Genomic DNA, 27,807 nt, shown 5'->3' on the forward strand with positions numbered 1-27,807 from the left:
AAAGCTCTCAGTCATCTTATGCTAGGAATCACAATTCCAGATTGGATGTTTTTCTCTTATGAGACAGGTTAATGCATAGAGTTTATGCGAGATCTTCAAGATGGGGTGATGGATCATTTGGTGTCAGAGACACAACTATTACACTGCAATGCGTGTTCTCAGTTCAGGGAAGTATGGCGAACTCGCTCAGACTATTAAGCCCCTCAGATCACAAGTGTGCTCAACAGGAGCACAAGCTCAGCTTCAGGCCAAAGCTAAGAGGGCAAACCATTTAACCACCAGATCCATCCCTGACAGCGAAGTGATGAATCAATAGCTACGCAGCACACAAAAAGACAAAACCAGACTGGATGGCCATTACAAAAGCCTGTGCTTTTAAATTACATTTGTTTTGAGAAACTTGTGGTCAAAGTAATGAGCATTTTTTTCAACGAAAATAAACAAACAAAAACAAGAAAAAACCCCAGTAGATTAAATAAATGGAGATGCCCACGATAAAGAAAAGTGCTTCCCTCAAGCCTAGAATTACCAAAGCCTGCTTTCCTACCAGTTTGCATTCCAGACTTGATTAACAATTTCTGAAGGCTCCACAAAGCTGATCCCTTCTCCACTGTGCCACTGATTTTTCACAGACCTTGTAGGAGCATTATTACCTTTGACACTTTTCCTGCTCCATCACATCTGAAACTCAAGGAGGAGACTGAAACACTGAGGACCATCAGGGAGTGTGAAAAGGAGATCAACTGGTGGAGTAACTCCCTGGCGTGCCAGTCAGAAAGGCCCCAGGGGGACACCCCCCAAAAGGTCATGGACCCCCTGCCCTGTCAAGCAGAGGGGGAAGACCCAAGACTGCCCTGTTGCTGTCAGACAGAGGTACGGGACCAAAAAGATGATGAGGTTTGGAAGCAAGTTCCAGTTTGGTGCCGCAGGCAACCCCCGTCCCTACCTGCTTTGCTTCCCCAGGTGTCCCTCCGTAATAAGTCTGAGGCCCTGGATCTTGAAGAAGAGGTGGGTGAGGTTGTGGTGCAAGGCCCGCCTACAAGGTCACATAGGGAGAGGTGGTTGAATCCACACCTCAAGACTGCCTCTGATAAGAAAGAAGGGTAGTTGTAGTAGACAATTCCCTTCTGAGAGGGACCGATGGTGAAAGGCCTCTGGACGAATGGTGAAAGAATCTGGAGCTCAAGTGATTTTCTCTTCCCTCCTTCCATTTTTGGGTGAAGATGTGGGATCTTTGCCAAGTCTTGGGAAATGGGAGAGGTGCCTGAGGACTGGAAGAAAGCAAACGTCACTCCAGTCTTCAAAAAGGGCAAGAAGGAGGACTCGGGTAATTATAGACCGGTCACCCTCAACTCCATCTCAGGGAAAGTAATGGAGCAACTTATCCTTGGTGCCATCTCGAGGCATATCAAGGGTAAGAGGGTCATTAGAGGCAGTCAACATGGCTTCACCAAGGGGAAGTTGTGCTTGACCAACCTCATAGCCTTTTATGAAGATATAACGAGGTGCATAGATGATGTCAGAGTGGTGGATGTGGTCTACCTTGACTTCAGTAAAGCATTTGACACAGTTTCCCACAGCATTCTTACAGCTAAACTGAGGGAGTGCAGTCTGGACAATCGGGCAGTGAGGTGGACTGTGAACTGGCTGAAAGAAAGAAGCCAGAGAGTCGTGGTCAATGGGGCAGAGTCTACTTGGAGGCCTGTATCTAGTGGAGTGCCTCAGGGGTCAGTACCAGGGCCAGTATTTTTCAGTGTATTCATCAATGACTTGGATGAGGGAATAGAGTGTACTATCAGCAAGTTTGCTGATGACACCAAGCTGGGAGGAGTGGCTAACACGCGAGAAGGCTGTGCTGCCATCCAGAGACCTGGACAGGCTGGAGAGTTGGGTGGGGAAAAATTTACTGAAATATAACAAGGGAAAGTGTAGAGTCCTGCATCTGGGCAGGAACAACCCCAGGTTCCAGTATAAGTTGGGGAATGACCTGTTAGAGAGCAGTGTAGGGGAAAGGGACCTGGGGGTCCTGGTGGACAGCAGGATGACCATGAGCCAGCACTGTGCCCTTGTGGCCAGGAAGGCCAATGGCATCCTGGGGTGTGTTAGAAGCGGGGCAGGAGGTAGTACATCAAGATAGGTTCTCCTTCCCCTCCACTCTGCCCTAGTGAGACCACATCTGGAATATTGTGTCCAGTTCTGGGCCCCTCAGTTCCACAAGGACAGGGAACTGCTGGAGAGAGTCCAGCACAGGGCAACAATGATGATGAAGGGAGTGGAGCATCTCCCTTATGAGGAAAGGCTGAGGGAGCTGGGGCTCTTTAGCTTGGAGAAGAGGAAATTGAGGGGTGACCTCATTAATGTTTATAAATACATAAAGGGTGAGTGTCAGGAGGATGGAGCCAGGCTCTTCTCAGTGATAATCAATGATAGGACAAGGGGTAATGGGTTCAAACTGGAACACGAGAGGTTCCACTTAAATTTGAGAAGAAACTTCTTCTCAGTGAGGGTGACAGACACTGGAACAGGCTGCCCAGAGAGGTTGTGGAGTCTCCTTCTCTAGAGACATTCAAGACCCACCTGGGCACATTCCCGTGCAACCTCATCTGGGTGTTCCTGCTCCAGCAGGGGGATTGGACTAAATTATTTTTGAGGTCCCTTCCAATCCCTGACATTCTCTGATTCTGTGAAATAAGGCAACAGGTTCAGAGAGGGCACGGTATCTTCCTTATTAGGAAGGAGTGGGCACAGACACAGAAAGATGGAATCGCTTTGAAGCTGCTGCCAGAGGGAGTATATGTTGGGACATGGAAGAAAGAAACACTAAAAAAACATGATTGGCAACAGGCCTGAAGTACATTGAATTTCCATGTTTCCATTTTTGTCAATCCATTCTTCAGGTTTTAAAAAATTGTCATCATAGTGGTTTTGGCTATTGTGCACCTGAGCATCAAGTATTTCACATCTCATTTACAAGTTCCTGTATTTAGAACAGCACCTCCAAAAAACAAACAAGCAAACAAATCAAAAACCACAAAAACAAACAAAAAAACAATCCCCCCCACCCCGAAGTTTTTGTTCTAGAGTTATTTTGTCAAGATGTAAAGCTGAGTGAAAACACTATGTACAAGAAATTCAGTTTCAGTAGTCCAATGCTACTTAAGGACGTTTAGTTAAAATCACAGATTTTTATTTTGACAAAAAGCTTTTGGCAAAATGGCTGGGAAATAAGATTTTTGACAGAACCCTGCATTATTTTCAGAAGCTTCTACGCAAGATATATTTTTGTCAAAAACTCTCATAGAAAGAAAAAAAAATATTTCCTGTCCAGTTCTGGCATCTTGCCGTTTAGCAACCAATAATAATAGCCCAGTAAAAACAGACAGCGACACACAGGATCCAAGTGTTTCCTCCAGATGCACCTGCATATGTCCCTTTGCCTCGTATAAGAAAGAGCACCATCTCTCCCGAATCTAGTCTTTGGAGGATGATAATCTGAAAGAAATACACTCAGTTCCATCAACTGGATCTGATTTTCTCAGCATTTCTATTCCCTTCAATAAGTTTTTCCACAAGGAAGAGCATTCTGCATGGAAATAACTGAACATTGTACAGCTTGTGTATGAAATTCGAGCTAAGCCGAACAGAAATACACATTTCTGAAATGGAAATGAAAACAGGGTTATAAATGAGAAAGCCACCTCAGACTAAATATTTAAATTTGCTGTTAAGTGTGCAATAGAAATGCATTGTTATGTTTCCACTTTTACTACTGCTAAATTTCACTCAGAATTTCTTCAGCCAGCCCTAAAAATGTTTTTGGTGAACACAGAAGACATTGCAACGTGCTGATAATTAAGTTTCATCATAGTTATCCTTGCTGAAGATGCATGGGGGAGGCTGCCAGTCAAACTACGCTAGAAATTCTCATGCTGGGCTTATAAAAGTGGTTTTAGAGAGCACGGCGAGGAAGTGCGCAGCCTTTCGGCTGCAGGACTGCTCGGCTGGGGCACCTCCCGTTCCTGATTCCTGGTTTGCAGAATACTGGGAAACAACAGAAGCAGACACATGAATGGTTTGTTTAAAGTAAAACATCCTCCAACAAGAAACTCCATTGGGTTTCTAGGCTCAGCAAATAGCTGAGCAGTACAGAGTTATTGCATGTGAAGGGATAAGACAGAAACGCTCTCAGCCAAACACGAGAGGGGCGTACAGCACCAGGAAACTACTGCAGCACACAGAATCCTCATCCTCCACAAACACGAACTGTGAAACATTCTTATAATGATGACAGATGCAAAGGTTTGGGTGAATACTTCGTGTTCTGCTCTAAGGCTGAACAACTGTACTGAAACAGCTGTGCAGAGATATGAATCTAAAAGCAGCAGCACCAATAACACGAACTGTTGTAGAGACTGAAATTACACCATCTGTTGCATTCCTAGTCACCTCAACAGGTTTAGATCAACAGAGCCTCTGGATGTAGGTGCAAAGCAGTATTATTCATGTTATTCTGCAGTTTCTGAAACTCCATGCATCCAGGAATCAGACTACTCCATGTAAGATAAGTCACACTCTCTTTGCTACATTTCTGTCTCCAGTCTATTTTATGCAATCTACCAGTTCTACTATCTATAATTTCTGGAAAAGTATACCATCACCTAAGTGTATTTATTCACTGTAGTATTTACTTATGCAATTCCATTTCTTAATAAACAGGATAATACTGAAAAAAGCTAGATATAAATTTACCTGGGCAGAGATCCACATATACACCAAATAACAAAAACAATTTTAACTGCCTGTGGAATTTTAAAGTAATTAGCATTACCACTTGGAATTAGAAACATGAGTTATAACTTCTTAAGACCCTCATCCCCAAAGAATCCTTCTAAGAAACACTTTTATAAGAGAGCCATTTGTAGACTTTATTAACACCTTCCTGTGCGTACCAAATTTATTAAATAGCTTGCTACAATAACATTGATGCAACCCTCATATACCCCTTCTGAGTACCTGGCAAATTAATAAGTTTCATATAACATCTAGAGGCTCAAGGTGTATAAATTCTATGCCTACTTATTTGCATCCAAGTTAAGTCAAGCAATAACTTAACAGTAATAATAAGTCTATCTTTTAATACAGGATGTATTTTTCTTACATATTTTTAGAAGTCATTATAGACAAATATAAATTATCACAGTTGCATGTGACATTATTGCTGTTCCTTAAGAAATGTATTTCATATTGGAAGAAAGTGACAATACGAATCCAGATTTCAGTAATAAACTATCACAAATAATATATTTTATTTACATTTATAGGTAGCTGTCTAAAATCTAACAGTGCTGTGTATGAGAGTTTTCATAGAATCATAGAATGGTTTGGGTTGGAAAGATCATCCAGTCGCAACCCCCCTGCCATGGGCAGGGGCACCTTCCACTGGACCAGTTTGCTCAAAATTCCATGCAACATGGCCTTGAACACTTCCAGGGATGGGGCACCCACAGCTGCTCTGGGCAGCCTGTTCCAGTGCCTCACCACCCTCACGGTGAAGTATATCACTAAGAAGTTAATTTATTTATTTGGTTCCCATCAAGCACTATATGGATTTCCTCAGCCACACCCAACAGGAGACAGTGTTGGAAAGTGGAGTTCCCTGCTAATCGTTCTTCTTCCTTCTTTCGACTGACAGTAGTGAAGAGCACTCTACTGCAAAAATACAACCTCATATGCAGAATCATAAATCACGTAAGGTTTACCAATTGTTAGTTTAATTAGTAAGGGCAAATGCAAGAAATCTTGTAACATTTAAGTATTAATATATTGCTTGCCTAAAGGTAAGACACAGTTAAATTACTTTTCAAGTATTCCAATACAACTTTCTGCAGCTAATTTCCTCGGCTTGTTCAGAAATGAGCAAACAGTGGATGGAGCTCCCTTCTTAAACTGTATCTGCAGGCTGATATAAGGAAACTAAAATCCAGGAACAAAATAACACAGTGAGCACTATGCAATTTTCCCTATGAGTATGGACAGTGTTTCAGCAGTTGTATCTAAAGGTCATAGAGGATTTCAGTCCTCCCCAGCCCAGTTCTTGTTCCACACTGAATGTATCCGCAAGGGTGTTGTTTATAACGAAGGGGATTTGTTTGTTTGTTTTTGACATATCCATGAGGAATTAGAGCTAGACCACCAACTGATTTCACACAGGCCACCCAAATATCCCCTCAATATCAAAAGCAGAAAGAGATTCCTTTTTAAAACTTTGCGATTTTGCCTATAGTACTGATTATAATTTAACACAGTAAAGCACCACCACAGATACAAGATTTTTACTGTATATCAGAACAGAGTTCAGCATAAAAGCAAGGACTATTTAAAGATGGGACAAACACAGAGCCATGATGGAATCCATGCATTGCAAACAATGTTGACATCATGGTACAGTTCACCCTAGAGTCAGTTTTCCATGCCCTAGGCAAATGCTCAACTGCCTTTTATCAGCACTATTAGTCATTACCATAACCGCAATATAGGATGAAATCAGCATCTGTTACATTGCATAGTTACCTTAAATGCCATCTAGCCACTGAAACACAGACAGCTGGAAAATTACTTGGAGCAATATTGCGTTTTTGCTTGTGCTAGTGCATTTTTCAATTGATGTAAACACATTAAGACAGTTAATCAATTACAAATCAAAATCCATTCTCTGTACTATTAATGAATGCAACTTTGTTTAGGCAAAAGCATTGTGTTGAAATACTTTGAACTAAACATTAATGGTGTATGAATTCTGAATAACAATAGCAAAATTAATTCCTCCAAAGATTTTCCCTTTTAAAAGTAATTCTTCCACCATCTAAAGCAACTTGTTTTCTTTTATAAACATATATTCTAACAACCTGTTACGGATGAACTCTAATTGTTTGAAGTTCTCTCACAAAAGGAGTAAGCAGTAGTCTAGGAAGGACCTGCAGAATCACACTTCTACTTCATGAAAAGCGTACATGCTGCCTATCTCGATCATGACCTCCTGCAGCTTATAAAAGATGCTTCACCTATTTTCATAATCAACCACTCTCTTCCCCCAAGAATTTTCAAGCAATGTAGTGTGGAAATTGCACTGTCCATATCTTACATTAAAATGACTAGCATAAGGCTAAGAGACTTGGCAAGAGGGAGGTGGTCGATACTCTACACTAAATGAGTAATTTGGAACATCTTATTTTAAAAAATCCATTAATTAGCACCCTCTCATTAAGCTGCTGCTTCTTCACTATTTGTGTCACACAGGTGAGACACAGCATAAAGGACCTGATTTGCAACCTGTATATCAGCAATCCCCACTTACCCTGCGTGAATAAGGATTGAGGTGCTGGATCCTGAAAAGAGATTCAGTCATAATTCCATAGCTTCAAAATTAATTACTTTCATGTCAATATTACTGCATGACTTTGTATCCCAAACTTGATTTTCTTCTCAAGGAGGTCACAGGTGAAGCACACTGTGGCTACTAATGCATCTTGGAGGTGACAAAGTGTTAATGGAAGTTCTGAAAAGACTGCCTAGTGCTGATCCTATGGGAAAAAGCCTGCACATCAGATCTTTGTCTCAGCCTTCATCAGCCACTGACAGGAAAGGGAGAGCAAACCAGAATCTGCACCAATCGCTTTTCCTCTAAACTGACTGAACAATTTGATGTATTTACTTCATCTAAGCATGCAATTCAGAAATTCCTACTTTAAATGTATTGTACTTTAGTTACCTATTACTTGGAAGTTTTGATTTGAGAATAGTAATAGGGAGCATGTAGCTGCCAGGCCTCCTTTAGGGAACTGAACCCAAGCTCTAGTTCCCAGCTCCCGGAAAGCAACTCCGCCTCATAAATCTGCCATAGTTGGATGGCCTAAGGCAAAAAGTAAAACACTTGCTACTAGCTGGAGGCTCTAAAGTACTGCATTGAAGAAACACAAAAAACCCAAACAAACAGAACCAACCAAGCAAAAAAAAACACCAACCAAACAACAACAAAAAAAACCCCACCACCAACCAAAACACACACACACACAAAGAAAATACTATATATTCCTCCAGAATCAGAAAAGTACTTTCTTGTTAACAAAAGGATTTAAAAGGCTACCATCACGTAGCATCCAACACAGAACTATCCATTAGTTTCATGTAGCCTTTTTCTCCACATTGCCTGAGTCCAGGCCGGTACCATGGGCATCATGAAGATCAATCTCAGCTCCAGCATGCTCTTGTTTCTTTGCAGCCCTATCTGCTTGATTCAGTTCTCCATGCATTTTATCCCTGGCAGTCTGATTTAACAACAGTGTTCACACACAGAGAATTGAGATGTGGAGTAAATTGATGACTTGTCCAAAGGCACAAAAACTTCTTTGCTGACGCAGCTTCCTGAATCCTGTCATCACTGACCAATGCACTAGCCTAGAATCCTCCCAGTCTGGAGGAACGGCAGCATCTCTGGCTCAGTTTCTCCAGGTAAAAATCACATCATCTAAAGATGTTGTAAAGCTTACACAACATATAAAGTGTTCTACAATTATAAGAAATACCATATAAATGCAATTATTACCACACACAGGAGATCTCTGCTGTTTTCCATATAAAGGACATCAACAATACTAGCAGGAGGAATAAGATCCTGGTGTCAAGATTATGGTCTATATAATATTTTAATTCTAAACTACATTACCTATTGTCCTGCAATTTGTTTGTAAAAACCACTTTTTTCATACCTCAGCTAGCACATGTTGATAAAACACTGAAAATGCCTTACATTATGTTTTGCCGCAGAGTCAGTTGCTGGTTCAATTTGAGTGAGCTTTGCACTCTCCTTACTTGCAGAAGCTCTTAGCCATCTTCTGTTTTCATTTTGACTTCTTATCTAGTTTTCAAATAGCTACTTCTGTGCTTCTGTGACAAGCAGTATAAAAATAATCTCCAGGCCATAAGCAGAAACAGGAAGTAAAAGCAAATACCCAGTCTTACAGAACACTGCTGCTCTCCAGCAAAGGGATTCAAATATCAAGACGTAGCCACCTCAAACTTAACAATATCAAGTAAAGGATGTGCTCACTTTGCAGGTTTGTCACCAACTGTGACGGAAACATGACTTAAGTTGCTTAGGTTTTCTTCATTCAGATAAATATGAATGCGGTGGGGGACAAGTAGATGCAAAATAACTGAGACGGGCACTGCTATTTAGGTGAGACAAAAACAGTGCAACAGGAACATGTAGCACTGAGAAGACAACTTTAAGTCAACCAAATCAGTAAAAGGCTGTTTTCTGTTCTCTAGCATCTTCCAGTTAAGTGATACAACTTACTATCCATAGGAAGACTTCATACAGGCACAGTGATAATGTAAAATTAAAACTGTAAGTAACTTGGTCATTTGAACATAAAAAGCATTTATGCTAAATCAATACAAATAAATATACCAATACTGTTACAACCTTTATCAATTATTAATGTGTTTGATAAAACCATAATGGAACTACTTGTTTTTCTGATGTAACATATAAAATACGTTAATGTTTTCAAGTCACTAACAAGAAATTTCAGTTATAAATTATTTCTTTAAACTATAAAAATATACATATTTACATATATAGACACGCACACATGTTCTTTTGACTCATGGAACCAGTTTAGTCTGATTTTTTTTTTTTTTAATTCTTTTTCTGTCTTTTCAACTATAAGTTTAATTTTGCTTTGGTAATCTGAATGGTCTTTTAACAATAGGAGAATATCTTCTATTTATTCTGTTTTACCTATGGATTGTCTTTATCTTCTCAAATGCAAAACGTACAAGAAGTGGTGTTTTGAATTGGCAGCTCCATGTCTCATTATCACCATATAAAGGCAGGCTAATTTATCCCCAAGACTTGTAACAAAATACAAATCTTACAATTTGCAATGAGTTTTTTCCTAAGAGTGAACTGTAAACAATAGTCACAGTTTCTCTGCCACATGAAAACAGTGACTTCACCCCACAGCAATTACATATTTCAGTAGCATTTCCAAGACAAATCAAAGAGGAAAAGCCACTCTGCCGTTCAACTGATTCTGTCATCTATGTAACTGCTTTTACTTATCCTAACTGCAGCAAGCTTTAAAGATCTCGGCAAGGAAGGATTTAGAGGAAATTACAGCTCCAAATACCGATATCCAAGAAAGAATCAGTTTTGCTAGAGTAGACTTTAGTTGGAGATGAAGCTGGCAGGAAGGGGAAGGGGAAGCAACGCACTCCAGGCCAGGATAAGCAGTGCAGCAGGAAGCAAGGGAAGGCAGCAAGATAATGAATTCAATACAACCTTGGAGTAACAAGGAGAAAAAGAAGCTTGACTTTGATTTTTAGCTGCAGATTCAAACAACGCGATTAATGGTCGTCCGCTCTCTTCCTCCCATTGTGATAGGGCATAAAAGAAGCTTTGGTTGAGCATTCACAGTAAGAGAATACACTACTTGCATGCACTGGTGCTGAGAGCTGTGCATAATCAACCCCTGTAAAAAGAACCACGGGACAGATTTCAGCTTTAGTGGCTACAGAGCCAGATACCAGATGTGATTTTCACAAGAACCTAAGGGAGATTGGTGGCTACATCCCAGGGAAACTAAGGAACAAAAGGAGAAACAGCCTTGCTTCCACATTGCTTTCTGTGGAGAGATATTTGCTTTTAAGCGACTGTTTGCCTCATTGCTGTGACTTTTCCATTGGGTTCTCTAGAAGGAGCTATCAAGAAGAGGCACTAAGTGAAAAAAATATATATTATGTATTTAAAATAATTTTAAATATCTTGGCAATTAATGAAGTTTAGTACCTGTTTCTTAGCAAACAACCTCCCAAAATGCTACTGATTACACAGCTACACAGAAGTAGCAGTAAATTTCCAGAAAGGATATCAGTATTAAGAACACTAAGACCATCATTTCAGACCAGAATTACCCAATCTTTAACAGTACACTTCAAGTTCAGCTCATCTGAGATTAATGTATAGTAACCTATGAAGTCAGTCCTGAATTGCTATTTGAGGAAAATGGACTAGAAGGGAAAAGAAGGAAAAGATTTAATTGCATTCTATAAAAATAGGAAAATAGTAATAAAACTCAGATCCTACTGAATTTAACAATACCATTATTTACATTTATTCCGAATAATACTTAACAGAAACTTCTTCTAACCAATTAAAAACCCTAACTGTATGTCTCCCAGGAACAGAGGGGAGAAGAATGAATAAAAAAAAAATCCTCAACATCAAAACCAGCAAACTGAAGAAAGAGATTCCAGATGTTTAAAGACAGATTCTTTTCTCAGTCTTTCTAGTGTTGTTATGAAACTGGAAGGCTGGATTCTTTCCACGTTGTCTTCCAAATCTCTTACTGATGTAAAATTGCTCCAGTGGAACCAGGTTGGCCTCATTACAAATCACAGAAGAAATACTGCATGCCTCATGTTATCCAAAGTTTCTCAGACCAGAAATGCTGCAACAACTTCAGCTTCACCTGTGCTAAAGCAAATCAAATCCACTCTTAAAGGCTTTTACGCAGTCTTTCAACGCTGGTAATGTCAGCAGTAGCAGTACTGCTAGAAAGAATCACTCAAACTATTACGTAAATACAAGTCCAAGAGATGATAGCTGTGACTTCGGCAGCATATGGTATTTGTAACCCCAAAAAATTAAATTGGTAACAAAATAATTTAATGTTGATATTCTATATGGTTAAAAGACTTTGGGCAAAGAAACGAAACATATGCAAGTTCTCAAACACAACCTTTGTAGTCTGCATATCTGCAATATACACAGTAAAGAGAAACTGCTTCCGCTAGTCTTACTATATGTTAAATTAGGAATCAGGAGTCTTGTTCCCTAGGGAAAAAAAAAAATATTAACACGGCAGAGAAAACAGTGTAGATTATATTGGACGGTGTAAATTGCATCAGCTTTCCACAAGGTTGTTTGCAAATTACTTCAGGATTCTTAAAGGATTTCTTCTCCAAAGGCAGGAACAATCAAATTAAACTCTTGCCGGTACTTCCCATAGTTTGTAGCTAAACTGGCATAGAAGAAAGATGTTTGTATTCCCTACTCAGTCTTTCACTGAGTCACCATCCTCCGTAAAGAAGAGTGTGCCTGACGACCCAAGTGATCCATCCAGCGATCCTGGCGGCAAGAGTTCCACTAACTCCTGATGAGGCTGAGGAAACGGGCCATGAGCCCAAAAAGAACACAGAAACACAAGCCCATGCTATTTGATAGCTCATGTCCCACACCAGCCTTTCTGGAGCAATAGAGAGTTGGAAATCTGTATATAATGGGGGCTGTGGTGATGAAAAGAAACAGAAACATGAAAAGGTGAATCACATCCTAATATGCCAAATGGTTTGGCAATCCTAGGGGGAGAGTCTGTGAGCACTCAGACCTTCAAAGACTCCATCAAAGAAGTCACTACTGCGTACGTAAAGTGTCCCTTGCCTTCTCCCTCTCCAAAAATTCAGAAAAATACTTGAAGAACAACATATTATTTCCTTACCTACCCTAGTCAAACACTCGAGCACAGGTAAAAGAAATGCTTAATCTACCTAAGAGAAGCCAAATAACATTTAGTGGTGTATACGCTCATCTGAAATGAACACAATCAAACCCTTCAAAGTTGTATCTTAACAAGAAATGTCTTTTCTGATACTAATTATATCCTATGAAGACTAAATGAAGTAAAATATATCTTACACACATTAGATGTCTGACCTTCCTTGAGCGTGCATAATTTATGCTCTCTAACAATAAAGAACAGGCATGACAGTTTAAAAAAAAAAAATAAAATAAAATAAAGTTAATCCTGAAACTCATTATCAGAGTCTTCAGCATTTGGTTTGGTTTTGCTGGTTTAAGATCAATTCTGAAATCCACTACACCACCACACACTGGGAGAAAAATCTATTCATTATGGTCAATTTGCCTCTCAAATGTAAAAGTATAACTAAGACCTAGCAACTCCTGCATATGTACACAAAGGTACTGTATTCAGTTAAGCGTCCCAAGAAAGGATTTTGAATGACCCCTGATTACAATTTAGTAGCTACAGTCAGCAAAAAGTGTTTAACAGTAATAGATCCTTGAAAATATAGCAAAAAACTCTGAAAACAAAAAGTTCATTTAAGATTCTGAAAGAGGTAAATTATATTTTAATAACTGCAAGTTCAATACTTCCCACTGAATGTACTTTCTACTCTGACAATGAAAAGTAGGTAGTTACTAACAAAAATCTAAAACTCAAGTAATTTTCTATCCTTTATCAAGCTTTTTCTCCCAGGGAAAACTTCCACTTATTTAGTATTAGCCTTGCAGCACAACAGGCAGTCATAGTCCTATTTTCCAGAGAAATCTGTTGACGCAGAGATGAATCTTGCCCAAAGTCAAGATGGCAGATGTTCAAATCACTCCAGTTATGGGGTTTGACCAGACAATCCTATCCCCAAAACCGTTATTATAAAGTGGGTTCATCAGCGATTCCATTGCATACAGAAAGCTATATTATCTTGCCTGAAGTATTAAATTTGCACCAATCTTGAAGTGTATTCAGTATAATAACTATATATTTCTATTCACTCCAAAAGCTATGAATACATGAAAACTGTGTGCTCTAAAGCAAACATCTGCCATCACGGATATTAGCAAAATCTGCTCTACTTAGGGAATGCATACAAATGAATTATAAAAAAAACCATAAGAATTCTTTATAAATTTTAACTCTATTTTTCTTCAGAAATACTCTAAAGCATTTGAAATTAAGTAAAAAAATGTATTTAGTCCACAAGCTGTTTTAACGCAAAAGTAAATCAGACACTGAAACTCAAATTGCTGTAGTTTAAAAAACTAAACAAGCCCCCCACTATTTACATTTTACTTACAGGGTTTGCAGCTCCTGAGACCTTTTTCTTCCTTTTTTATCCTCCTCTCTTCAGCATGTAGTCTATATGATCCTCACACTGACATTTACAAAACACTGATATATTTGGGAACTCTGCTTCTGAATATAATCTTATATTTAAAGTTAATTGAACACGTGGGGGTGCATTACTTGTTCACTTAATCAACTGAAATGCACAGGATTATTTTTGCAAAATAAAGAACTCACCCAATGAGGCAAAACCTCAAACCTGATCTTAAGATGACCTCTGCATCTGAAACTTTCCTTGGTTGCAAAGACAACCCTACAGTAATCATCTGACTCTTACCCAGCCCCAAGTAAAGTCCCTGCACAGGATTACCGGGAGAATGGAACTGTTAACTGGGCACTCTTGCTAAAAAGAAAATAGGATGGCTTCAGTTCTTTGTTGTACAATAGTTCAATACTGCATCACATTTTTAATAAAGGCCATACTTGATTTTCAAGCACCCTGACCAAAGTCTGAAAGCAATTATAGATTCACAGTTTCATTTTTCTAAAGTCTATACGGAGAAAAATAAAGTTCTTTCTTGCCTTATGATATCACTGCGAATCTAAACAATTGCATTGCTCTGAAAAGGGAGAAGTACAACTACTTCCAGTATTTTAGAGAGAGGTGAACTTATACACTGGCTTACTTTTATCTACTATAGAAAATTCATGGATTGCAATGGAAGATGTTTCCTTTAAATAGCACCACTCACAGCAGAGCAGACTTCCAAGATGATGAAATAAAGTTTAAAAATGCTATGTTAAAGATTTTTTTAAAAGACTCTAATAAAGAAGAAGAGCACATGCTTAGGAATTAACTGGAAAGATCCAGTTTCCTGGTAATGATCTGGGACTTATAAACAGAGAAGTCAGTAGAAAGGGTGTATTTCTCAGTGTTCCTTTACAACACTGTAATACAAATGAGATTCTTCTATCTGTTCTGTCTCAGAGGAAGAAGCCCCACTAGTACAAACTGGAGATATTAAAACTCCTCAGGTTTATTCAGGTTGAGTATTTTGCCCTAGATTATGATATTACTTGACTATTTATTAACTGTTCAGTGTGTCTTACAGAAATATAATTTCTGAGAAATATACCCCAGCCTTACCATAAGGTAAATAAGGTATCTACACTGTATGCAATAGCTGAAAGTCCAATATACGAGACAGTTTGTTTGTTAAAGCTTCTACTACAGATTAAAATATACATATTTTAAGTTAGTCCTGATATCACATATAATTCACTTTTTTTGGAAGAACACATTAAAGAAATATAGCAGAAGTAATGAAAGACAACTAAAAGTCATAGCATGAAAAAAAGACAAAGGACTAGGCAGTGTTTAAAACAGAGTATGTATCTCAGGCTTGCAATACTGCCCTCAGTATAGCCTTTCTGAAAATCCAGAGAAATTATGAAAGGGCTTGATCTTGCTTTTGAGACTTGCATCTTGTTTTCTTTGGAGATTTCTTTTAAGAACTCTAACTTGCAAGTAATACACGCATGCTCTACTTAGTAATTTTTATGTCTGGAGACCGCCTTTTATAGTGGCAAAACAAAGCATCCATGAAAAGGATCTAGCTGAGAAAAGGAAAAAGTAAATTCTGCAGGACAGATAAACGATATCTACGGAAAATAACTGCCCTATCTCATTGTTTTAGAAGTAATTCCTACTACATACCACAACAGTTTACCAGAGTATTTCTATTCTTTCAGCCTGTTTCTGTGAGAGGGCTGGCGAAAGGAGAAGCAACGTTAGCGAGTCTCGCAAACCGTACTGTAGTATGAGAGTACCACAAGAATTAATACAGTATGCACACTGCAGATGCTCTTGCAGAGGCATTTCCAATGATTAGCAAAGTCTTTAAAGAAAAAAAACAAACCAACACAAACGCACACTATTATAGTTTGGGATAATGAAGTTCCAACACATTCATTCTAGTTCAGCATTGCAAAATCCACAGACTCAGTTAACAATATGCCTTAAAGGCCTATCACAGACTGAAGATCTACTGAATTATGAGCCCAGCTGCTGTTATTATAAACAAGGTTTCTGACTATGCAAATGTAACCTACAAAACCTGCCAACAAAGCTGCTGAAAGAACTCCTGTCCTTCTGTACACAGCTCTTTTTACCTACTTCTATGGTCAAATATTTTTAGCTATGTATTTCCTTCGGCTAGTAATACTCACTTCTGAAATACTGAGATTATAGTTTGCTTTATTCTCCAATAGTGTAAAGAATGACTTACCACTAAGAGGCATAAAGAAACATACATATTTAACAGCACCAAACGTCCAGAGTCAATAAGTCCCTGCTAATGATGGCCACATTCACTAAAGCCAAGGGCTTCTCATGTGTAGAATTCTTCATCTCTAACTTAAATCTCTAATTTTTGGATGCTCACTATATTGCTTAAGCATTACCTCAAAACAAAAGTAAGTATAAATTTTGCTGAGTTGCAGAATATATAATGTATTAACTTTTCTCAAATGCTTTGTTTAATCTTTACTGAAACTCCACATTATGCATCACAGGTTTTTAATATTGTTCACTCCTCTGAAATGGAAAATACAAAGGACTGAAATGATTTAAGATCCTGTGGCAAATGAGCACTGGCAATGGGACTGTCATTTTGGAACATCTGCTTATTATTTTCAAAAGAGCCTAAGAGTTTGAAAGTTATGCTTCTGCCTAAAAAATAATGATGGTAGTTTTCCATTAAATGATTGACTCTTTTAAAAAGATTTTGAAACATGAAAAATTATTTACCTCTACTTAATATATCACAACACTTTTATGCTTACTTTCAATAGATTAATGGAATAAATATGCAACTGTACGCAGATTTTGAGCCTCTACTAAGAAAGAGGTTTCCTAAATTGACTTTGATTCCAGTCATACTCAAATATTTTAAACTTTCAATACTATACTCGAAAAATACATAGTTTTTGAGCCTCCCACTGCTTATGCTACTGTAGAACATGTATGTCAAAACCAGAAGATTTTTAGGCTATATTGAATGCAATAAACATTTGGTTGCTGATGTTCACAAAAGATACTAACGCTCCCACAGTTTTCACAACCTTACAGGTACATGGAATGACCAGCACTGTCAGACAGCCTAGACCCATCTTTAATGTATGTATTATCTATTCATCCCCTAATCAATTCATCAAAATAGACAATACCAAGACTTCTTTTTCCTCAATGACACTAGCAATAAACAGACTTGACTATTGTTGGGGAACATAAGGATGAAGAAAAACAGACCAATTCAGAGCACACTATTACAACAACAAAAGTGTAGAGCTAACAAATCATAACAGGTTATAGGTCATGTATGTTATGAAGTACAACAAAACAAATATATATAAACTACAATATTATATGCATTTTTCACATCATATCATGCTACACAATGAGCATTGGATTAAGCTATGTTGAGTCTTCTACTATGAAATAGCTAGCTATATATAGATCTCCTAACACATATTTCTATTTCAAACCTTCTAACTAGTTCATCTTTCAATTATGTATGAAACCACCACTATAGTTTTTCATTTGATACTTCTTTTTCCAGTTTTTCTCGAAAAAAACACACTAGGCATATGCGGTGGTAAAATTAAACACACCTACTCCGAAGGCCTTGCACAATTTTGTTAGGGAAAAAAACCCAACATATGGAAATCACAGCTTTTAATACATAGATGGAGAAGAGAGGGACAGCAGTTTGGAACATGGTGTGTATATGAGTTTCATTACTTTTCTATTTCAGTCTAATGCAATTTTCCTTAAACAAGTACAAAAATCTTACAAGTACAATACAAAGGCGCCTTTACACAAAATCTTCTACCAGCATCTTGCTCCCTGCAAAGCACTTGTTTTGGCAAACAGCTAGAAGCCTGCCAAGAAAAGGTCGATCTTTGCCTAAAAAGCCTGAGCCAGCTTTATACAGTAAGGGCTTATTACAAACACACAATTCTTACCAGATGTTCCATCAGTGAACTGGATGCAGTCCAAGGATGGCTATAAATCCACGGAGAGATATTAGTTATGAAGGCATTTGCCACACAAAGTCAAAATGACATTAGCACCCTTCGGAGAACCTCTTCACTGAGCAGCGCACTTTAAAAGGATCATGCAGCTGTCACCGAGTACTGATTTGCGTTTTCACCAATACCTTTAAAAATAATTTAGGGTTTGAATAGTTAGCCCGCAAGGTTCATTTTCCCAGCCTGCAACATTCATTTTCCCAGCCAAATGCCTGTGTATTTACCGAAGTCAGTATTAACACACAAGAGCAAAGAACTTAATGTGGACTCCCATACTATTATTTCACAGATCCCCATCTCAGGCTTCCCAGTTACTGTCATTCAGGTAATGCCACACAAACATCTGCTTTCAGATGGCATGCTACCAACAGGTGAAATTTTGTCTCAGAAGAAACACATCACCTACCACACCAACAAGTAAATAAGCACTAGAGTCAAATAAATTAAGATATCTACTGACATCAACTCTTCTCTAACAGATCTGAGAAAATAAGAGACTTATTGAAAGTTTTTCATTTGGGATATGAAAAAGTTGTCTGGATGAGCATTGTAACCTTCAAATTTCCACATTAGATTAAATGCAATGCTTTGGGAGGGGGGGGTGTTGTTTGTGTTTTTTAAATAAACAAACTAGAAACTCCAGATCTGGATGGGCAAAGATTTTTTCCAGTTGTAAACACAGTCATAAAAGAAATTAATAGCTCCAAAAAGAGAAAGAAAGAAACCTAGAAAAAAAAAAAAAAAAAGAATTATAATAAGCATCCACACTTACCACAGAGGTATCTTAAGATTAAGCCAAATAAGACCCAAGAAAAAAAGACATATTACTAATAGGTTTGAATTATTCCTCCTAAGGAGAGAAAATGAAGGCATTGCAGAAGGAGAAAACTTCGCAAATCAGTTTAAGCTTCTTTTATTTCTTTGATTTTACCCCTTTCCCTCACTTGTGCTTTGAATGAGTGCTGATCTTTTGGTACTGAAGAAACAAAAAGCTGAATGGGGAAAAAATGATCCCAAAACCCTACTTACATAAAACCAAAGCTTCAAAGGAAATAGGTTCTCGGTTGATACACCGAATAATGAGTTTTTAAAACAAAGACTCTGGTTACATTGGAAGTTGGCTCCCACACCACTGCTTGCTGTTGTTCTGTTAAAGCAATGAAGCCTACAGAAGGGAAACCAAAAGGCTAGTGCAGTATTCTACCTTTAACAAGCTATGAATAAAAACTTGAGAGTAGTTCTTTAGAAGATGGAGAGTCCTCCTTGCTGAGACAGAACAGAGCAGAGCAACAAACGTGTGCCTAGTTTCCCTGACTGGATATTTTGCTTCACATTGGGAAGGGAAAAAAGCTGTACAATATGAAGACAAACTTTATCTCCCTGAGCACACAACATTCCTCAGAACTTCCAGGGGGAAGCGCATTTGTGAAAAAGTTCTAACTTGCAAACCTACCTGAGTCGAGTGACTGAAGACAGAAACCATCCAGTTAGCACTGTCAGTTCAGCACTGTCCCGTTCAGATAGTTTCCGACTATTTTTACTCTCAGAAAAAGATCCAGTCTTGAGTCTAAAAATACAACATTCATGTGGCTTGCTGAGTCTTAGTAAATGGTTTCCCAGGTATCAGGTATCACGCATCAACCTCACTTCACAGACACTTCAGATTTCATCCCCGGAACACCGCCTGCCCCAGTGCCACAACAGATCCATTCATGCAGATCCTTTTTGCTTCACCCACAGCTCCAGCAAAGTTGAGAGGGAGATATATCTATATCTGTATCTCTCCCCAAGCTCTCTTCCTAAGCCACTTCTAACACACCAGCTTCCTCTCAGATACTAAAATACAGAGGAATGTAAGGATGTGTGTGTGTTGAATGCTCAATCAACTTCTGGGCTGCAAAAATGAGATAAGAAGGTCTCTGCAGTGAAGCTTTCAAGGGACTCTGTGACTCTTCTTTTCCATGTGTTTACCATTAGCACATGGGTTATCATGCAATAGGTCCTCCAACCATTCTCATATAAAAATCAACCAAAGAAAAAAACCCCTAACCTCAAAAAGGGGTAACACCTTTGTAAACAAGTGGTTAAACCAGCACAGACAAAAATAATACAATGAAGAATGTTGACTCCTCTGTTAACAATCTTAAAATGCAATTATTCACAATGGAAAGCTGGTGATCAACTTGAAACTTTCTTTTAGAGAGAGATGTTGCTGTCAGGAGGAATAGCAAAGGTGGACTAGAGATACATCCTGATGGAAGAGATGGATCAGTGGGAATAAAGAACAATTTGTACCTTCTTAAAAACCAAGAAGTGTACCTAGATAGAGTTGAGCTGCTCTCCACCTACTGGAAGAATATTCAGCTGAGGTCTAACTAATTAGTCATAGACTCAAACACCAGCATTCTTTTACAGACTGTTCAAAATCCCAAGATCGGCAGCTGAGGGCTACCAGAAACTATTTCATGGTCTGCCTGATGTTTTAAGAGCACCAAAACGTCCCAAAATGGAAACAGACATAATAATTAAAAAAACAAACAAACACAAACAAACAAAAAAAACAACCACCAAAAAAAACCCCAAAACAATAGAAGACATTAGTGAAATAAAACACCACTCTTCACTAAGACAAATACTGGAAACAACCAAGCAAAAATACCAGCTCCTGGCCGCATGTCATTTAGACTGAGATTTCTGGGTAAGCACCTTCTGCTATTCTCTGCTCAGACAGCACCCAGCACAACCAGATCTCACCTTCTGGGCCCTTATAGCATTAAGAAGCAGAATTAATGATGGTGACAATGACAACTACAAAACAGTCTAAGGAGCGAAAGCTCTCACAAATGGATACATTAGGAATTGTAGAGACAGTATTCGATGGTGGGGTATTTTATACCAACAGATCTTTGCAAAAGGATGCTACAAAATGGAACAGAAATAAAATTTTTCTTGTTATATTGATTCTACAATGGTTAGATGCCTAGAAACAAATCCTGTAGATATTCTGATTAACTAGCTGTATCGTGTTATAGATTTATCAAGTACGAGACACAAAAATGGCATCAAGAACTATACCCTGTGTCTACTCGTAATATTTTGCTTTTTCTAGCAGAGCTTCTGCCATAACATACATCGATCAGCAATGAATGTGTTGGCAAAACTGAGAGTCTTCAAGTAAATGAGCTCTTCTAAACGCATATATTTTGATTTAAATGTTAAATACATAATCTGATGTATTCAGAAGTCTAGAGACTTCTTTGTTGGATATTTCAATGCAAAAGGCCAAATAATCAACCTAAACAAAAAGTTTTGCATGTACAAAATGCTGTCATGACTTCAGCTAACAGGCTTTATTGTTAAATATCACATGAAGTTACTCATCCTGTGAAACTTAAGTATTTTATGAGTAGATGAATCTGAAGATGAATGTATCAGAAGATGTAATCTTTCACAACTATTAACTCGTAGACATAACCAAGAACTTCCAACAGGCTGCTTTCTGCAGTACCTACGACCTCCAGCATGAGCTTTGCTGTTTAAATGCAATTCAACGGCCCACTCTAAAATGGAGAATTTGTCATGATAGACAATCGCAAATTTGGACATCTAACAATGATAAATAATCAGTACAATTCATTGCTTATAGGACACAGAAAAAAGTTATGAATAATTCCTATTTTTTTATTAAATGGTACATATAATAAATACAGTTTAAAAACCGCTAATGCGTCAAGGTCATTCTTAAGTCATTCTACAGTTGATTCAATACTGACATACTGCAAATGGTAATTTAATTTGTAAGCTGGTAGAAAGGTACCATAAGTAACTATACATTTGTGTCACACATAAACCAATAATTCCAAAGAAAGAAAAAAATCTACAAAGACAAATTCAGCAAGGAGGTCACAGGCTTTTAAATACAGCAGCATCTGTCCTTCAGTCTATATAAAACTGACTTTGCTGAAAATGTTTTTAATAATTCCTGAGGCAATTTACCTCTCTTACACACTTGATGGCCACGTGTTATTCCAGTTTACCAAGAGAATCATTGTGTCATCATATTTGGTTTTTTTAAACCTTCAGCCTGCATTCTGATCTTGATCAGCTACACTGGAGCTCTTAGATTTTTCTGAAATAATGCAAAAAGCTCCACTCACAAAACTCTAAAGTGCTAAACCAGATCAAAAATACTGGCAAAGCATGTCAATAAAACAGCCAATGAGTGCACTACTGCACTTCAGTCTTGAAATAATGCATATACTACAGCAACACTGAATTAATACAGAAAAATCTATATGACAACAGGCATTACTGAAGAAATTAAGACAGCATGTCTTAGCGAGCCTCCTGTTCATCCAAATAGCGACAAAAAGACAAACCTGTCTCCATAGCCCTGGCAGAAGTTGAAGATACATGACTAAAACCCCATGTAATCATTAGATCCAGTTTGTGAAGTAACAGAGAATAAATATCACAGACCTTTCCCAAGCTAATTACTTCTTACAAACACAGGTCTACTATAAACCTTGTTTTTATTATGACTGCATATATAAAGTGGAGTCATCAGATGTTTGGTTAATAGCAGAACGGACTGATTAAATGCTTTGCAACTCTCACAAAATATTCTGGCAGCATAACAACAATCACCTCTATTTTTAACTGGTCTCCCAAAAGCAAATTATCAGAAATGCTTATTCTGCAAGATCCTATGTGCTTGTACATGGTTCAAGGAAGTTAAGCAAAAAATTCCAGCTAATACTACCAGATGCTGTGTCAGGTCCATAGAAGCTTCATTCTTCTGTGTGACCAAAGGGATTTGTTTTAAAAATATCCCATAAAGTTTGGAGTATGCAGTTATTATTTGTCAACACTTAAATCCAATAAAAGTATTAAAATTATAAACAATTTTTTTTAAACAGAACTTCACCAATTAGCTGTTGCAGTTAATTTAGCCTGTGAATGGATACCTTTGTGTGTACCTACCTTTGGGAAGTTTCCACTTACACAGCTGTTTCCATTCGTGGGAAACACAAATGCATATTTACTCTCAATGCACAGAACCATTTTAAATAAATGCACAGAACTTAAATAACCCTGCAGATCAGTTTTGGCATAGAGATTGTAGAGACCTGAATCACATGTGTTATGGAAATACTGGTTACATAGTTAAATTGGAGGATTTAAACTATGTTTTAAGAGCTGTTTTCACTCCCTGTTCCTCCGTCCCCATCAGCAACAGCACACTGAAGTATTTTGCAAAACAGGCTTTCAAAGCACAATGACAATGTTCACATTTTAGAAGAAAAATTAAATCCTAACTTTTGAGAACATCACTTTCTGCGTGATAAATGGTTCAATTAGCATTTTCTTTACAGTATGTGGGCCAGACAGTTTCTGCTACAGAATTTACAAAAGATTGCAAAAATAGTTACCCTCCCCCATTCTCAGTGCAAAATAAACATTCAGAAGCTATAAGCAGGCTTCAAAACAGGATTAGCGTAAAAAAGGTGATGACAAAAACATTCCTGTTGGCTCTGTTGTTGTAAGGGCTTTTTATGTAGTTTGCTTTCCACTTCTCAGACTTCTGCGTTTGTGTTTCCCAATCTTTTTTCTGCTTCAAAGACTAGAACTGAATGGGAGCAAGTTCTAGAAAACGATGTTTTCAGAACAAATCTAAATATCTTGACATTTGAACAACCCACTTGGAGAGTTGGTAGTGCCGCAAGATGCGCAGTGGAGAGCAGTCTGAAGTCTTAGGCTTTCCAGGCTGCCCACTCACAAGCGCACTGTTGCTGCTGGAGAAGTAGAGCTGCTCCTTCAAGCATCTTCTGAAGGAAATTTTACAATATAGAAAATGGCAGAGAAGCTGGCACAGCTGTTATGACCCATGGATTTGTAGCTTGCCTTTAGAATGGGAGACACATTGCAAGTAGCAAAGCGAGCGACTCAAACCTCCTTTCCACAGTCCCACATAAAAATACCTCCCCGATGCTGATATTGGTATCTAAGGGTGGCTCTCAACATGCCTCTCAATGTGACAAGGTGAGGCAGAAGTACTCTTTACCTCCTTCTATAATCTGCCATATTTCCATCTGTTCTGTACACCTAATCCACACAACTGATAGAAGTCCATGAATGATTCGGTTTAGAAGAGAGGGAAGGAAGAAAAGAAATGGTGTACTTTGCTGAGGAATTCAGCTTACAACAATGAACTCTTTTCGTATTTTTGCCATGCAAGTGCAAATAGTGCAGAGGGATCAGCAATCTGGCAGCTGGGACTAAGGGACAATTGAATTTGAAAAGGAATATGGTAACAGCATCTTATGTCAATTTTACGTAAAAGCTTACTAAAACATATTGAGAATATACTACTAAATAGAATGTTTCTTCTTTATCCACTATTTAGGATTTTATATGCAAGCTTTCAATTTATATAACAATTTATTCACATAGGGGCTCACTTGCAAAAGTAGGTCTTTTGCCTCTTAGAGGCTACTTAATAGAAGAAAAGCTCTCTACCCATATTAGTGGATTCAACAAATCTCAAATCAATTATACCAAAACAGATTTTTGGATATCTATCTTTAAAAAAATCTTTTGGAAGTGCCAAATAACTGAAGTTACATTATAGATTGCTGATAATTTGAAATGTGTCAGTACACAGAATTACAAGACAGTACTGGTTGGCAATTATATATCACATCTCAATGGCTGATTTTTAATTTTTTTTTTTTAATTACTGCTAACTGAGAAACATGTAACATAATTGCTTCCTCCAGTTAAAATCGTTGCTACAGGTATTTTTATTTTCATTGATTTCCAATTTTTTCCTGTCCAGAATCTGAGGTGAAATAGTGATACTGATTTGCGTAGCATAAAAACAATGCTATGTACTCTCTTGCTAGTCACAATGAATACTGGAGTTCAAAACCAAGATCCTGGTTAACTACTTAGGTCAAGAGTAGCAATCACCTCAACCAACCCTAGCCACTCAAAAGTCATGCATTTAGTCTAACCTTAATCTTCTGTTCTTTTCATAGTCAACGAATACAGATCAACTACAGTGAACTGCCCATTGAAATGCATAAAATACATATCAGATATATTCTATTTACATACATATAAAAATACATACATATACACAGATCAAAGTCTACATGTTTCAAAAATGCCTCTAAGTTAGTTTCTGTTGACTACAGAAGGATGCATACAGTTGTTACATTAAACTAGGTGCTTCACTAAGCTGAAGAAGAGACTCATCCAAAATTACCTAGGCCTCAGCCCTAATAAAGCAGTCTAAAAATAGGATTTCATAACATCACTAACAAACTGTTGTACCAACCCAGTCCAATTTTACAATACTTCTACACAACACTTCCATAGCTACTTAATTGTATGGGCAAGTTCTGAAACTATGTGAGTTCCACAGCCTTTTGTAAGGGCACCAACTTGTCCAGATTTCTACCAAATTTACCCTAAATAAAGCCTCTTGGTCTTCCCAAGGGCTTCCTATAAAACAGCATTTCACAAGTTGTTTTCCCTCAGTAGCCCATTACCATTTGAGTGCTCCCCTCTAACGCTAATGTAACAACACAAATCATAGTTCTGCAAATTGCTTTGCAAGCACCTTTCACGTGTCACAGGGTAACGCACCACATAACATAGGAGACATAACTCTAACCATTTTTGCTTTTCCTGTATATAAGGTTATAGCGTTTTAAAGAACTTTTGAAGAACAACATAACACCATTCCTCCTGCCTTTTGACAGTTTGACACACCCCAGTGCATCTTGTGATGGAACAGTAACACTGTGCTCATCTGCGTATCAATTAATGATCAATGGAAGGTTAGAAGAACACCCACCTGCCCTGTGACAGAACCACACCAATGCCTTTAATGACATTTTAGTTCCATCATTGGTATGCTAGTTATCAAGATACATGGAAACTACTATTTAACTGATATTTTCTTCTACAGGCAGGAAGAAAAAGAGGCAGAGCATACCTTATGTGGGTACAAAATGTGGCTACAAGACGAAGTTTAGAAAACAGTTTGCTTTGTTTTTAAAATTCAGGATTTATAGCAATGTGTTTTTGCAAGCTACTGTCAGCAATTGGTCAGAGCACAGCAGTTCATTATGAAGAACAGAAATATAAATGCATTCTTCTGCTGTTTCTCAACTGTTCAAAATAATTTCATTTCATAGCATTTTCTGTTTCAGCTCCTGCTAGGGTCTATGTGAATCTTCTTTTTGTACTGTGAACCAAAAACAATCTCATTTAGCTGAGCTCTATGAACTGCGGAAGGCTGATCAGTGGACATCACTTAAAATAATCAAACCCAAACCAGCCATCGAGGCCATTTCAGCAGGTCAGGCTGCCATCGAGAGCATGACAGACAGATTTGTTTTTTCATAAACTCTCTTATGTCTATCTCTGGGGATTTAACTAAAAATTAGTTCGTTTTCTTCATGCAGTTAGAAACCTTTCTTTTCCATAGCTAGCACGGTCATTATTTGGACTTAGTTTGAGAACAACAGATAACAGCCCGGAACAGAGTTAATGTTTTTAATTGCTCTGGTCTGAGAGCCAAGGACCTTCTGAGCACTCTGCCCACAGGTGTGAGGCATCGAGGAAGGGGGACATGGATGGGGCAGAGCTTGACTGACATCCAGACTGATCAATAAGAGTATTCCATCCCATTAGTGTCATGCTTCAGATTTAAAGAGAGCCGGGATCTTTTGGTCACTCTCTCACTTCTTGGCTTTCTTCGCTCTCTTTGTCAGAGCTGGGGGAGTCCTGCTCAGGACGTGTAAATCAGCCTTTGCCATCCTGCTGTTTTGCAGAGGCCTCTGGGCCTTTCCGCCTTTTTATTTTTTGTTTTGTTTTGTTTTTTCTTTTCTTTTTTTTCCCCTCTAACGGGATCAGCTTTTGGACCAGGTGCTGCTCCTTGGGACTGGCTGCTCAGTGTGGGCAGAGTTCATGAGGAATTGCATTGAGTATATTTTATTTTATATTCTATTTCTATTTGATATATTTACCAGTAGTGCATTAGTATTTTGTTATTTTATTAAACTGTGTTTACCTCATTCCAAGCTTCTCCCTTCCCTTTCAATTCTCCCATCTATTTGGAGAGTGGGGAGCAGGGTGAGTGAGCAGCTGTCATAGTTGTATTGCTAGCTCAGGTTAAACCATGATACTGTCATATACCACCTGACTCTATTCCAACTTTAAAGCAGAAAAATATCTTAAGAATTTAATAAATATTTCTCTTCCGTCTTTGTTTGCTGTTGTTGGTGGTTGTTTTTTTTCCAACATGTAACTGCTGTGTCATAAAAATGAAAACACCTCTTATCATTACAATATTTCAGTCATAACTTGCGGGGGGTGGGGGAAGTGGAAAAATAGTAGATATTAGAATAATTTAAAAAGCAAATAAAATCTCCCTCCCCACCTTTGACATCATATCATTTCTATCTACATAATAATGGTTAACATTCTTCCAAAAATAAGAATTTGGAAATTTCTTCTGGAAATTAATACTACTATTCCTATTTCATTACTGTCCTTTAGCTGATATTGTTACCAACAGTGATTAACAGGGTAAGATGAACTGCAACTGCTCATTGACCCACAGGCAGATAACACCAGAATGTGTTGACTTTAACTTGAGCTCACAGAGATTTAAGAGGATATTGACACAGCACCTCCTCTTATACTTCCATTGCAGAGGCCATTGGAAGATTCCATTCATGAAAGAATTAGATAAAATATTAAAAGTCCC

At 38.1% G+C, this 27,807-nt stretch overlaps 1 protein-coding gene and 1 long non-coding RNA gene across 3 annotated transcripts in view; both read right to left on the reverse strand.

Moving 5' to 3' along the window:
* Window positions 1-27,804, reverse strand: part of LOC135579105 (uncharacterized) — a 60,579-nt gene extending 32,775 nt beyond the window's left edge. Inside the window, exons 1-2 of the long non-coding RNA XR_010471562.1 lie at window positions 19,477-27,804; window positions 1-18,151 (exon numbers count right to left, since the gene is read on the reverse strand). The exon at window positions 1-18,151 is cut by the window's left edge and continues 32,775 nt beyond it. This is a non-coding gene — a long non-coding RNA (uncharacterized LOC135579105). The remainder of the gene's footprint in view (window positions 18,152-19,476) is intronic.
* The window catches only part of PRKCE (protein kinase C epsilon), a 295,161-nt gene that overhangs the window by 166,318 nt on the left and 101,036 nt on the right, over window positions 1-27,807 (reverse strand). The window lies entirely within an intron of this gene.

The sequence above is a fragment of the Columba livia genome, chromosome 3 (assembly GCF_036013475.1).
Source record: "Columba livia isolate bColLiv1 breed racing homer chromosome 3, bColLiv1.pat.W.v2, whole genome shotgun sequence".
Lineage (NCBI taxonomy): Eukaryota > Metazoa > Chordata > Aves > Columbiformes > Columbidae > Columba > Columba livia.